This window comes from Nannospalax galili, unplaced genomic scaffold (assembly GCF_000622305.1).
Source record: "Nannospalax galili isolate Female #2095 unplaced genomic scaffold, S.galili_v1.0 scaffold418, whole genome shotgun sequence".
Lineage (NCBI taxonomy): Eukaryota > Metazoa > Chordata > Mammalia > Rodentia > Spalacidae > Nannospalax > Nannospalax galili.
Window position 1 is genome coordinate 3,089,393 of NW_008342003.1, and position 12,652 is coordinate 3,102,044.

The following is a 12,652-nucleotide window of genomic DNA, read 5'->3' on the forward strand; positions in this document are numbered from 1 at the left end:
AAGCACTTTACCTTTTTTTTTTTTTTTTAGTCTTTTTTGAGACAGAGTCTCCCTGTAGCCCCAGCTGGCCTAGAACTTACTATGTAGCCTTGAACACACAGAGATCCACCTGCCTCTGCTTACCAATGCTGGGATTAAAGTGTGGGCCACCAGGCCTGGCAATTAGTATTTTTCAACAGTAAATGTTCTTATCATTTTGTTTCAGAATACTCCAAGCTGTTTTCATATTTTGTTCCCACGAATATTATCTGCATAATAGTATCTCTTTGACATGAATTTTGGCACATTATTGTTCCTAAATATCTTAATGAATATGTGTGTGTTTTTCCAAAAAAGCAATTTTCTAGCTCACAATGACAATACTTAAAATTCTTATATCTCTTTATGCTCCTAAGATGTTGGATCAAATAAATACAACAATGTTAAGAGATAGTAGTGACACATTCTTGTCTGCCTTTTGAATTTCTTCTAAAAATTGTGGGATTTGCAACCATGAAACTTTGTTAATATAAACATCTGAAATAAATGACAACATGTAAAAATTTACCATTGACTACATATTAAACAGCTTCAAAGAATGATATTCATTAATTTTTTCATATCTTTTCTTTTATCATGAATGATGAGATTTCTCCATAGAGTTATCCTCAAAGTTCTCCAGAAATACATTCCATTTTATAGATTCTTCACCAGTGAGCTGCCTCCACTGCTCAGGGTTTAAGTTTTCTTCAAATTCAGAAGATGCAATGTCATATTTGGTGAGAAGGAGCTATGAAGCTAATAATACAAATAACACAGTAAGATGGTCCATTCGCCACTGCTTGTGAATGCATTTGCCAATTTCACCATTGTTTGAACACTAGAGTATACTGACATCACTAGATGATATCATTGTGTGAGAACATGACTTGTGCCATTATGAAGTACATGACTACATATTCATGTAAAGAAACGCTACTCAAAATTAAAAAAATAAAATCTGAGGTTCAAAGACTCTACCAATACTGCACAAAGTACATGTAGACAAGGTGAAAGTAACTCAGCATGGCAGCTTTTACTTTTACAAAAGTGCATTGTGTCATTCAGATCAAAAAAGCACACTCATGCCCAAAGTTTCATACGTTTTTATTCCTAATTCAAGAGTATTATGTCTTTTCCCCACAGGTCTCAGTCCAACCTCTCAGTCTTTCATGGTTGGCTAGTTTAAAAGAATTTTTACAAGCCGGGTGTGGTGGCACATGCCTTTAATCCTAACACTGAGGAGGCTGAGGTGGACAGATCTCTGTCATTTGCCTCTACAGTGAGTTCCAGGACAGCTGGGGCTACAGGGAGACCCCGTCTCAAAAAAAAAAAAAAAAAAAGAAACCAACTACAAAATAATTTAATTCATATGAAATTCCAGAAGTGAACCCAACCATAGAAAAAGGAATCAACGTAGTGATTGTGAGAACCTGGAGTTGGAGATGGGAAAAGGATTGCATGCAAAATGGTGAGAGGAAAGATTTAGGTATGATGGAAACATATACAATCATGTGTTGCATAGGATATTTGGATCAAGGGTGGAAAGTATATAAAACAGTTGTCCTGTAGGATTATATCACCTGGTAGCAACCCTCTTAGTTCCTATAAGTACACTTTGTGGTGCTCACATAATGATAAAATCATCTGAGGCATTTCTTATATGTCCTTTCAGTTAAGCAACGCATGACTGTTAGTTGATTTTAGTGAAGGCCCCAGTTTTTAACAGTACATACAGACCAGGGACAAAGACAAAATTCATGGATTGTCAAAACTATTCAAAATGAAGCAGAGGGAACAGAACAGTTTATTTGCAAACCTCAAAAGTTAGCAACAAATCAGGAGTGGTGGCACCTACCTGTAATTCCAGTATTTTGGAGACTGAAGCAAGAGATTGAGTTTGGACCAAACTGACCTGTATAGTGAGACTTTATCAAACAAATAAAAAGAACAAAAAAAAAATCTAAACCAAAACAAACAAAGAAAAACAGAAAAAAAAAAAGGATTCACTGGAAAGCATAGTAAACTAGGCTATGGAAGCTCTTCAATGACTGAACTATACATCAAAAAGAATGTACTAGAAATAAAAACTCCAGTTTTGACAGAAGTGCACCTGAGTCATCCTTTCAGTCCCTCTACCCTGAAGATATTCCGCTCCACACACTGAGCCTAATTACCTCAAGCTGATCACTTAGCATAATTATACCTGATCCTCTCTCCCTCAAAATTCCCTTATACGCCCTTGTAATCCCTCTCTAGCATCCCACTTAAGAGTCTTTACCTGTGGTTTCTCAAATAATACCTCATTCAAAATCCCATTATAAATCTTTATCTCTATCTATCTATCTATCATCTATCTACCTATCTATATCTATCATCTACCTATAACTATCTCTACCATCTATCATCTATCATCTATCATCAATCTACCATTTATCTATCAACCATGTGTCTAAGTTATCAGTTTATCGTCATTCCATCATTTCTCTCATTGCTTATTACTTTCTACTTCATACAAAGGACTTTCAAGAGATTGGAGAACATAGTGTAGACTTGACTAATGAGTAGTGCTTGGGGATGGACATTGTGAGGATGAGCCAAGTATGTGTGTGTATGTTGCCCTGGCTAGTCTGGAACTCACTAGGTACTGAGGATGGCTTCCCCAATGCTAGGATTTCAGACATGAACCACCATGTCTGGCTTCTTAAAAGACTGATCTTAACTATGAATTATTGATAAGGAGGAAACTGAAGATGAGGTAAATTTGGGGTGGCTGTCCTACTCTAAAGGCAAGGCTAATTGGAGGCTTCTCTTTCTCATGTCAATAATGGAGAATTTTGTTTACTGGGAACGATCTTTATGAGAACTGGAGAAATCATGAACACAACCAAATGTATTATTTACTTTTAAATTACAGAAAGCAAACAGAAGACATTGTATATAGTGTTATCAGGGTTATTTGCATACCAGGGAGCTAGGTGTGACTCTTAGTAGGTTAGTCAGGCCCCAATGGATTGACTCATTTGGGGACACAAACTAGACTCTATAGACCTTATTATGTATAAATTGGATGAGGGGTAGTAAGGGGAGGTATGGATAGGGAAGTACATCTAAATATGACAAATATATAAAAATCCAATTCAATTTTAAAAAAGAAAAAAAATTCCAAGACCTCTGTGGGAGAGATGGTGTTCTCCCACCTGCTGTGCCACAGAGACTAAATGTCTCTGTGTGGTCATTGTAACTCCTCAGGTTTTACCAAACATTGCATCAATATCAACAGAATTCTCCTCCACCTGGGTCCAGTGGACATGGATTTCAGATCTTGCACTGATGACAGGTATGTGGAAAGCAGGCAGCAGCAGGCATGGTGTTAGGTTTTACTTCAACTTTTATGCTCATCAGACAAGCTGAGGACAGTGTATAAATATAATGCTGCTATTGAAGGAAGCCCCTAGAACAGCACAGTTGTGATTTAAAAAGTTATCTGTATATTCAGACAGTGTAAGATACATTCAAAAGGAGACTATAGTTTGTATGTGCCAAATAATGTTTCTCTCTCCCTCTCCCTTTATCACTCTCCTCCTCTTTCTCTTCTGATAGGGAATCTCAGTATGCAGCTCAGACTGACCTTGAACTTTCAGTGCTTTTCCTACCTCAGCCTCCCTAGTGCTATGTTATAGATGTGAGCCACCATGTCTGCGTCTCTCTCTCTCTCTCTCTCTCTCTCTCTCTCTCTCTCTCTCTCTCTCCCTCTCTCTCTCTCTCCCCTCCATGTGTGTATGTGTGACACACAGGCACCCACAGATACTGGATGGGAAAGGGAATACAAAATATTCATAAATCTAAGTCTAGGGAAATCTGGTGATTTTTCTACTCTCTTCCTGTCTTTGAACTAATTTACTGCATTTTCCAGGGCTTGTTCTTATTTTAGTAATATAATAATGAACGACAAAATCCAATTTGTTAGATGTTCCATCAAATAAAAAAGCCCAGACATGTCTTTCTATAGACTGTCATTCAAATCTCTGCACAGATTAGACTCTCCCATTTCTCTCACTCATTATCCTTTTGGTTCTTTTGCCTCATGTCAGTAGCACAGTAACTGGGAGCCAAGCCAAACATCTTCCATGCTACATGTTTTGTTACTGTCTTCGCCATCTATTGTGGGTTTTTGTTTTATTGACACAGACTCTCAGTATGGAACCAAGACTGGCTTTGAACTCCTGACCCTTCTTCCTCAGCCTCCTTATGGCTCGTTCTTACGTTATGTGCCTGTAAACCGATAATGAGGATCACTTTTCTAATTTGAATTTTGTTGGCTGTTGTTGCTGAACTGAATGAAGAGGAGAAAGAAAAGTGAAGTCAAATAACAGACACCAACTTGGATGGTGGTTGTCATCTATGGAGTGTTGTAAAGAAATTATGCTTTGAATTCAATATTTTCACCTCTGAGACCCTTTTAAAAATTAAGTTCAGCAAAATGCATATAGTTGAAATTCATAATTTTCAACCAACTTAAGAAATCACAGATCCATAATTATAAAAGGATAAATTTAAGCACGGAATGTTTATTGTAAAGTATTAACCTGTCCTACCCAGCAATTTCAAAGGTTTCCTATGGTGGGATCAGATGTGGCTGCACCTGGTGATTGGCATTGCTGTCTTATGCTTTCTGATGCATTTCTCCTTTGGTTTGTGGTGACTGGCACCAAATTCCCACCAATGTCACTGGCAGTGTTGTTTGCTGAGCAATTCACCATATAGTCAGTTTTGTTTCCAGCTTCATCAAATGTTGCAAAATGTCCAAAAGGCCAGCAATTGTTCTCTTCAGATAACACAGCCTGCTGTAGATGCTCCACTCTCCTCACTCTCCATTCTCTTACTGAGACCTTCATATCCTTTTTTTTGAATCTAGGATTTATACCTGTAACTTGATGTGTCTCTGATGTCTCGGTTGTTGGAAAGTATAGTGCAGCAACATCAGTCCCCAAATGATTTTAAATATGAGCAGCAGAAAACCCAGTTTCTAGGATATATTTTTTCTTGAAATTGTAAAAACCATATCTTATGGAGCAAACAAACTTTATTGAGAAGCAGTAACTGGAAATAATCAAGACTTTTGAGAGAAAGAAGAAAAAACTCCAGTAATACGTATTCTTCATCTTCAGCTCTGCTGTCTCCACTTCTGTGTTAACTCTGGCCCCTAAGTCACTAAACTTCTATTGTGTAACAGCCCAAAAGTAGGTAGGACAATGGGATTAAAGTCCTAAATAACAGCCTTGTACCATATCTAGTACCTCATTAGTCTACTGAATTCAGAGACGACACTCTCTAAGCTGAGTCCCCTACCCTCTAGAGTCTATTAACTGAAGGTAGGTTTGTGCTGAATTTCCCTATTGTGAGTGACTGGCATCATTAAAGAACTTGATCCCATAAAATCATCTTAGTGCATCTTTCTAGTGAATCTTCATTATTTTAAACATGTGCTGAACCTTGGTGCTTGAGATATAAACTGTCAAGGATTTCTTTGCGGGGAGGCTCTTCCTCCTAGTCACTCACCATCTCCCCACTCACCTCTGGGCTTTTCGCAGACCAACCACATGATGTTGATTTATTAGTTCTGATCTCTGTAACCTCAAATGTAGATGTTAAAGTTCTCAGAGAAGTCTGGGGTTTTCTTTCTCTTTTTCAAACTACCCTGTGAAATCAACTCATAAAGACTTCGTTGGGCTAGGCCCTTAAAACTCTATCTGGGGTTTGAAATAAATTTAAAAGAAAAGATTTTCTTTTGTAGCACTGTCTGGCCACAAAATAAACTTTATGATGACAACCAATGGCCAGAGAATGGGACTTTCAATTTCAAAATCTTCAACGATTTAGAGAATTTCAGTCAACAATGTAGAAAATAGCCTGAACTTCCCTACAAAAGAGCCTTTTACTATCTCCTTAATTGCTTCTCTCTGCCACCCCGGCAAGACTTTTCAATTTTTTTGCTCCATTAAAAGCCTACTTTATATAAAGATCACAGCTTCCAAGTGGGGAAAATAAACCTTAAACCAAAATTGAATGCTCCCGTTTTAAGAGATTACTCACTGATATTGACGCTCCTGGACCACTGGACCACTTTCCACCTCCTTACCTCATTCCTTCCACTGCTCTGCCTTCTTCTGACTCACCCATTAGTCCCTTTAGATCACCTTCCTTATCCTCCCAACCTGTACCTTCCCCCAACTACCCAGAATCTAAGCCTGGACACTCCCCCAGCTGTTTTCTCCTGCTTCTCTAATGACTAACAGCTGAAATTCACAGTCTCCCTACTCTCATACTTGGAACAAAGAAATCTTTCAAAGTCTTTTGTCACTATTCAGTCTCTGAACAACCAACTCTTAACTTGTTCCCTCCCTCTGGAGGTTTCTTAGGTTTCCTCCCTATGACAACTGTAACCAGCAGCCTCTCAATCCTACCCCTCCCATTGGAATGTTTCAAGGTTTTCTCTCCCTCTGTGATCCATTTTATTGGTGTTATTTTGTTTTATTGAGACAGAGACTCACAGATATACATTTGCCTCTGCCTCCCAAATGCTGAGATTAAAAGCATACTCTACCACACCCAGTGACTTTTTAAATTTTAACTTAACCAGCTGGATGTGGTGGTACATGCCTTTAATCCCAGCACTTGGGAGGCAGAGGCAGGTGGATCTCTTGAGTTCATGGCCAGCCTGGTCTACATAGTGAGTTTCAGGCTAGCTGGGGCTACAGGGAGACCCTGTCTCAAAAAGACCCCCCCCAAAAAAAGAAAGAAAAAAAATTAACATTTATAGAACTTACCTAATTTTTCTCCTCTCTCTTTCTTTTTTCCTTCCTTCTTTTTTTTTGAAAAAAAACTCTGTCTCATGTATCCCAGGCTGATCAAACACTCTGACCCTCCTGCCCCCACCCCAGAATGTTCATGAATTCCCAGGCTGGTCAAACACTCTGACCCTCCTGCCCCCACCCCAGAATGTTCATGAATACTTTTCAGAGGTGTATCACTCCATTTGCAAGAAAGAGACAGTTGCTTCTGGGAGAACTGATTTGGATGCCCCCGTCCTCACATTTCTACCAAAGGTGAGAGCTGTCTATTCAGGTGAGGCTTACCACCATGACAGGCAAGCACTTTGACTCTGAGCTACAAACTGTCAGGCCCTGCTTTCCTACATTTAGGCTAAGAACAATCTCCTTGTCTCAGCTGTTCCCATTAACTTTTCTTAAAAAGCAGCTCAACTGTGTCTTTCCCTGTCCTTGGAAGGGTAGATTTATGCCTTGAATAAAATCTGCAGCTCCCACAGGTCTGGAGAGATGGCTTGGCAGTTTAGAGCACTGGCTGCTTTTGCATAAGACTCTTGCTTGGTTCCAGCACCCACATGGTGGCTAACAACCATCTATAACTCCAGTTCCCAAGGGTCCACAGGTATTGCATGACACAGGTACACATACATGCAGGTACAATACTCATACACAGAAAATAAAAATGATTAAATCTAAAAAGAAAATTTACGAGGCTGGGGAGATGACTCAGAGGTTAAGAGCACAGGCTGCTCTTGTACAGAACCCAGATTTGATTCCCAGAAACCACATGGTGGCTGACAACCATCAGTAACTCCAGTTCCATGGGACTCCGACGCTCTCTTCTGACTTCCCTGGGCATTGCACGTCTTGAGTGCACTTACAAACAATACACTCATACATATAAAAAAAATAAAATAATAAAAAATATTAAAACTTTTTTTAAATAATCTGCAGCTCCCAACCACTCCTTTGCCTGCAGCACTGGCAGCGAAGCAGCAACTCTGGCTGCTGGTGGGGGTGTGACTGGGGCTTGGACTTCTTAGTGGGTCACAAGGCATTCTCCCATGCCCCATCAGTGGATGTTATTACCATGGCTGGCATTATTCATGCCCAAGCATACCCCGGTCCAGCTATGTCTGAAGTGTTCCTCAGGCCCCAGTGTAGGCCAGATCTAGAGTCCCCAGAAAACATGTTTCCCAGAGAAACAATATAGAGCAATCAAAGAAAATCACAGACCCTTTGTGTGCTGGATACATCCCTAGGTCCCATGTTGGAAGGCTGTACAAGCAGCAACTGGGGACTGATGCCTGCCTCCCCTTCCTGTTCCCATATAAGGGTCTCATCTTTCCTGAGCCTCTCTGCCAGTTTGACCCAGTTCTTTTGTCCACAGAATCTTACAAATGTATGAGTGGTCCACTCTGTTTATCAAGAGAACCCATTCTGCCTACCCAAGGGCTTGTGTGCACTCATACCAGTGTGATACACACTCCCCCTAAATAAGCAAGTAAATAATTTAAAGAGAGAGAAACCAGTTTTTGGGAGTTGGCTCCCTCACCCAGCAGCAGCCCTCTTGCTTCCGCCCTGCTCCTAGCTGGAGCATTGTCCCACCTCCCATGATTCTCCCTGTCCCTCATTCTATCCTAACAGGGGTTATTTAACTCTTTTTTTTCTTTTACAATGTGGTTGTACATGTGCCACATCTTACATGTGGAAGTCAGAGGTCAACTCTGTGGTGTCAGTTCTCTCCTTCACTTTTTGTATGGGATCAGGGGATCAAACTCAGGTCATTCACCTTGTGTGGCAAGTGCTAAGCACTTTCACCTGCTCAGTAGTGTTTTTCTTACTTCTGTAGGAAAACGTGTCGAACATGTTAAGATTATGCAGAATGGTTTCACTCCCTCACCCTTCCCCTTCCACATGCCCTCACCTCACAAAAACAAACTCTGACAAGCACTGATCTGTTAAATGTATTCAGTGCTTTTCACTTTCCATCATGTTCTATCATGGGAACTGCACTTGATGGCAGAAGCCCTTTTTTCTTCACTTGGGGCATTGTTACCTCACTATATGATAAAGAAATGGGCCTTTCCTTCCTTCCTTTGGCTCACAGTAGAGCACAGACTGGCTTGGAATTCTGGCCCATCTTTCTCTTTGTCTGTGCTTAGGGCTGGGGACATGGATAAGCCAGCATACCTTGCCCAGAACCTTCTTCTTTGGGGGTGATATTTGAGATTGGGTCATACTCTATGGCCCAGACTGGCCTAGAGCTTTCTATGTATCCCAGGCTGGCTTCAGATACACAGCTCTTCTCCTGATGCAGTGCTGGGGTGACTGGTGTGTACCACTGTGCCTGCCAGAACTTTCTTCCTTGCCCATTCTCCTTCCTCTGTTGCTGACTGAATGAGCAGTGCTAGGGGATTCACCTCCCCATCTTCCCGTTGAATCCTAGAAAAAGCATGGGCAGTTCTAGGGAAGCAGGTCATTGTTCCCCCCTTCAACCTGGAGCCCTTGGAGGTGGGCACGCACGCATGCACACACACACACACACACACACACACACACACACACGTTCAATCTTTGCTAACCTATCACCCTAGTGGCACTATGACACTAGCTGCCTACTGAGTGTCCTGAGCTAGCATGTACACAACAGGCTCCTGAAGGCCTTTGTTATGTTTGACTTCAGCATGCATTCTGTGGGAAGGCAAGCATCACACAACCTTCTAGACAAACTTGGAGAGCATCACAGGGTAATGAGGGGTCCATGTTAGCAGAAACCAAAAGACCAGTTCCATTTCTTGCTGAAGTTCTGAGTCTTTACACAAGGTGAAGATGATACACAGAGGCTCTGCTCTGCCAGGAAACTGTGCTAGAGGCTTTGTTGCTGACTCTCTAAAACATCCTGGTTATCATATTTTTATTATCACTGTGGTTACCCAATGACACAGAAGGAGACACTGAATCCTACAGCGATGTAATATGTAGCAGGCAGTGCAAGACTCCAAAGACTGGTTTATGCCAGGTAGTGTATGTTGAAATAAGACACGTCTGTGGTGCTGGATGACAGTGGTGAAGGGTGAGGGAATGATGACAAAAGACTGATCAGGTGGGGCATCTTAGAAAAGTAAGGGAATGGGTTTGGATGGCAGGCACTAGGCTGTGACCGAACCCATGTCAGAGACTCACAGGGTAGAAATAAATAAACTTTCCTCTGCCCGCTTGACTCATCCAGGGCTAGAGATCATACAGACAGACAGCGTTTTCAGCTGGTCCACTGAGGCAGAAGCAGACATGGAAGAAATGGCTGTACAAGGCTGTTATTGATCTGCTTGTCTATTGGCTGGGCCATGTGTCTAAAAGAAGATAAGAGAAGTATGTTGTGTGCTAGACATTCTTGTGCTCTATATTCATAGTGACACATCATCTGCTGAGGGTGTATTTCAGTTGGTAGAGTAGCTTGTTCTACCCTCAGCACCCTATAAAACTGGATTTGGTGCATGCCTGTAACTCAAGAACTTGGGAGATGGAGACAGGAGCAACAGGAAGTTGTAGGTTATCCTTGGCTGTATAGACCTTATCTATGTAGACCAGGCAGGCCTCAATCTCACAGGGATCCTACCAAGTTCTGAGATTAAAGATCTGTATCACCATGCGTGGTCTAAGAATTTATGATAAAATAACAGCCTCTACACACTGGTGAATTTTAAAATACATTTTGGGAGGTTTTCTCTGTTTGCTGCTTTTTTGTTTTTGTTTTGTTTGCCTTATCAGTTTTTGTTTATATTGCTATGGATCAAAACAAGGGCAATGCATGTGCTAGGCAGGTATTCTACCACGGAGCAACTTCCCCAGCAACCTCCTCCTTTTTAAAAAGTATTTAATATATTATTGAAGATGAGAGAGAGAGAGAGAGAGAGTATGAATGTGGGCCTATGCACATGATGGCTTGTGTGTGAAGGTTAGGGGATAGCTTTGAGAATCTTCTACCTTGTACTCCTGGGATGGGTGGCAAGTGCTTTTACCCCTAAACTGAAATTTCCCTGACCTTTGTCCTTCTTTTGAGACACAGTCTTCCTATGTCATTGAGGCTAATCTCAAAGTCCTGATCCTTGGGTCTGCCTTGGATCAGTCTCCCAAGTACTAGGGTGACAGTGGTGTGTCACCATGGCTGGCCTGGCTTTCTACTGAGAACTTACACTATGACAGGTCTGTCTGTGCTGAAATGGCTGAATCATTTTGACTCTCACAATTATCCTGTGAGTCATGCATGATATCCCTTTTATAAGATATTTTAATTCAGAAGGTAAAGTATTTGCCTAGGGTTGCATACTTGTTAAGTGGCAGAATTGGAATGGAAATCAGTTCAAAATCATGATTTTTCTTTCTTTTTTCTTTTTTTTTTTTTTTTTTTTTTTTTTTTTTTTTTGGTCTTTTTGGGATAGAGTTTCCCTATAGCTCCAGTTGGCCTGGAGTGCCACCATGCCTGGTCCCCAAACCATGATTTTTCTATTGAGATGAGGATGTAGTTCCAGCTGGGCTCAAATGAAGGATCCACCAGTTTTCCAGACAGCTGGTCAGTTACTTATATGAACTCACAACAATGGTGACACTATGCACACATCCAAAATAAGCTGAAACTAGACAAAATCCCAACATAGACTTGGGGAAGTGGGTAAGAAACCCTGAGGAACTACTGGCAATGACTGCTGGGAAGGGTATTCAGTCTCCTTTAAGGGTGAAACTTTTAGTAGATTGACCAGGCTCCAGTGGATCAACCAACACTGAAGGGTGTTTGGGGATACAAACATGACTCTACAGTCTTTTATGTGTGTGTGTGTGTGTGTGTGTGTGTGTGTGTGTGATATAAAATATAGAGTAAAGAAATTTGGAGAAAGGGTTAGAAAGGAATCCAAATAATAAAAGTATAAAATCAAATCAGGTGGCACACACCTTTAATTCTAGCACTTGGAAGGCAGAGGTAGTTGGATCTCAGTGAGTTCAAGCCAACCTGGTCTACATAGCCAGTTCCAGGTCAGCCAGTGCTACATAGTGAGACCCTGTCTAAAAAATAATTCTCATCAGTATTCCAAGGCTTTTGGTCAATCAACAGGAATCCATTAAAGTTTTTCCATGCAGCCAGTATTGATGAAGACCGTATAGATGCCATAAAAAGATTTTTAACATACGCTTTTCTATTCAAGGTATGTGGAGCCAAAAGTTGAGAAAAGAAGATAGAACTGTATGTGATGTAATTACAGAGTGTCATCCTCCTGGAAAGGAATTATAAATAACTACTCTACCTAGAGAAGGGCAAGACCACAGACTAGTATTGTAGACAATCTTTCAAGAGCACAATCCACATGCTTTTTTAAGAAAATGATTCAATGAGGCAGAGATGGTTCCCTGAGCTGCTGTAAAATATTTGGTAGCTTGGCATGGACCAGATCTTCAACAGAATTGTGGAAGAAAATTTCCCAAAATTAAAGAAAGACATGCCCATACAAATACCAGCAGTGTATAGAACACCAGACAGGACCATAAAAGAAACTCTCCATGGCACATCAGAGTAAAAACGCTAAACATACAAAACAAAGAGACAATATTGAAAGCTGCAAAAGAGAAACAAGTCACAAATGAAGGAAAACCCATTAGGATTACAGCTGACTTTTCAGTGCAAATTATGAAAGCAAGAAGAGCCTGGACCAATGTATTCCCAGTTTAAAATGACCAGAGATGCCAACCCATATTACTATACCCAGCCAAAATGTCTATTATAGTTGAAGGGGAAAAAAAATCTTTCATGA

The 12,652-nt window shown here is 40.8% G+C and overlaps 1 pseudogene; it reads right to left on the reverse strand.

The window, feature by feature from the left end:
• Positions 1-4,625: 4,625 nt before the first annotated feature.
• LOC115071182 lies at positions 4,626-5,083 on the reverse strand (annotated as a pseudogene).
• Between the last annotated feature and the right edge of the window lie 7,569 nt (positions 5,084-12,652).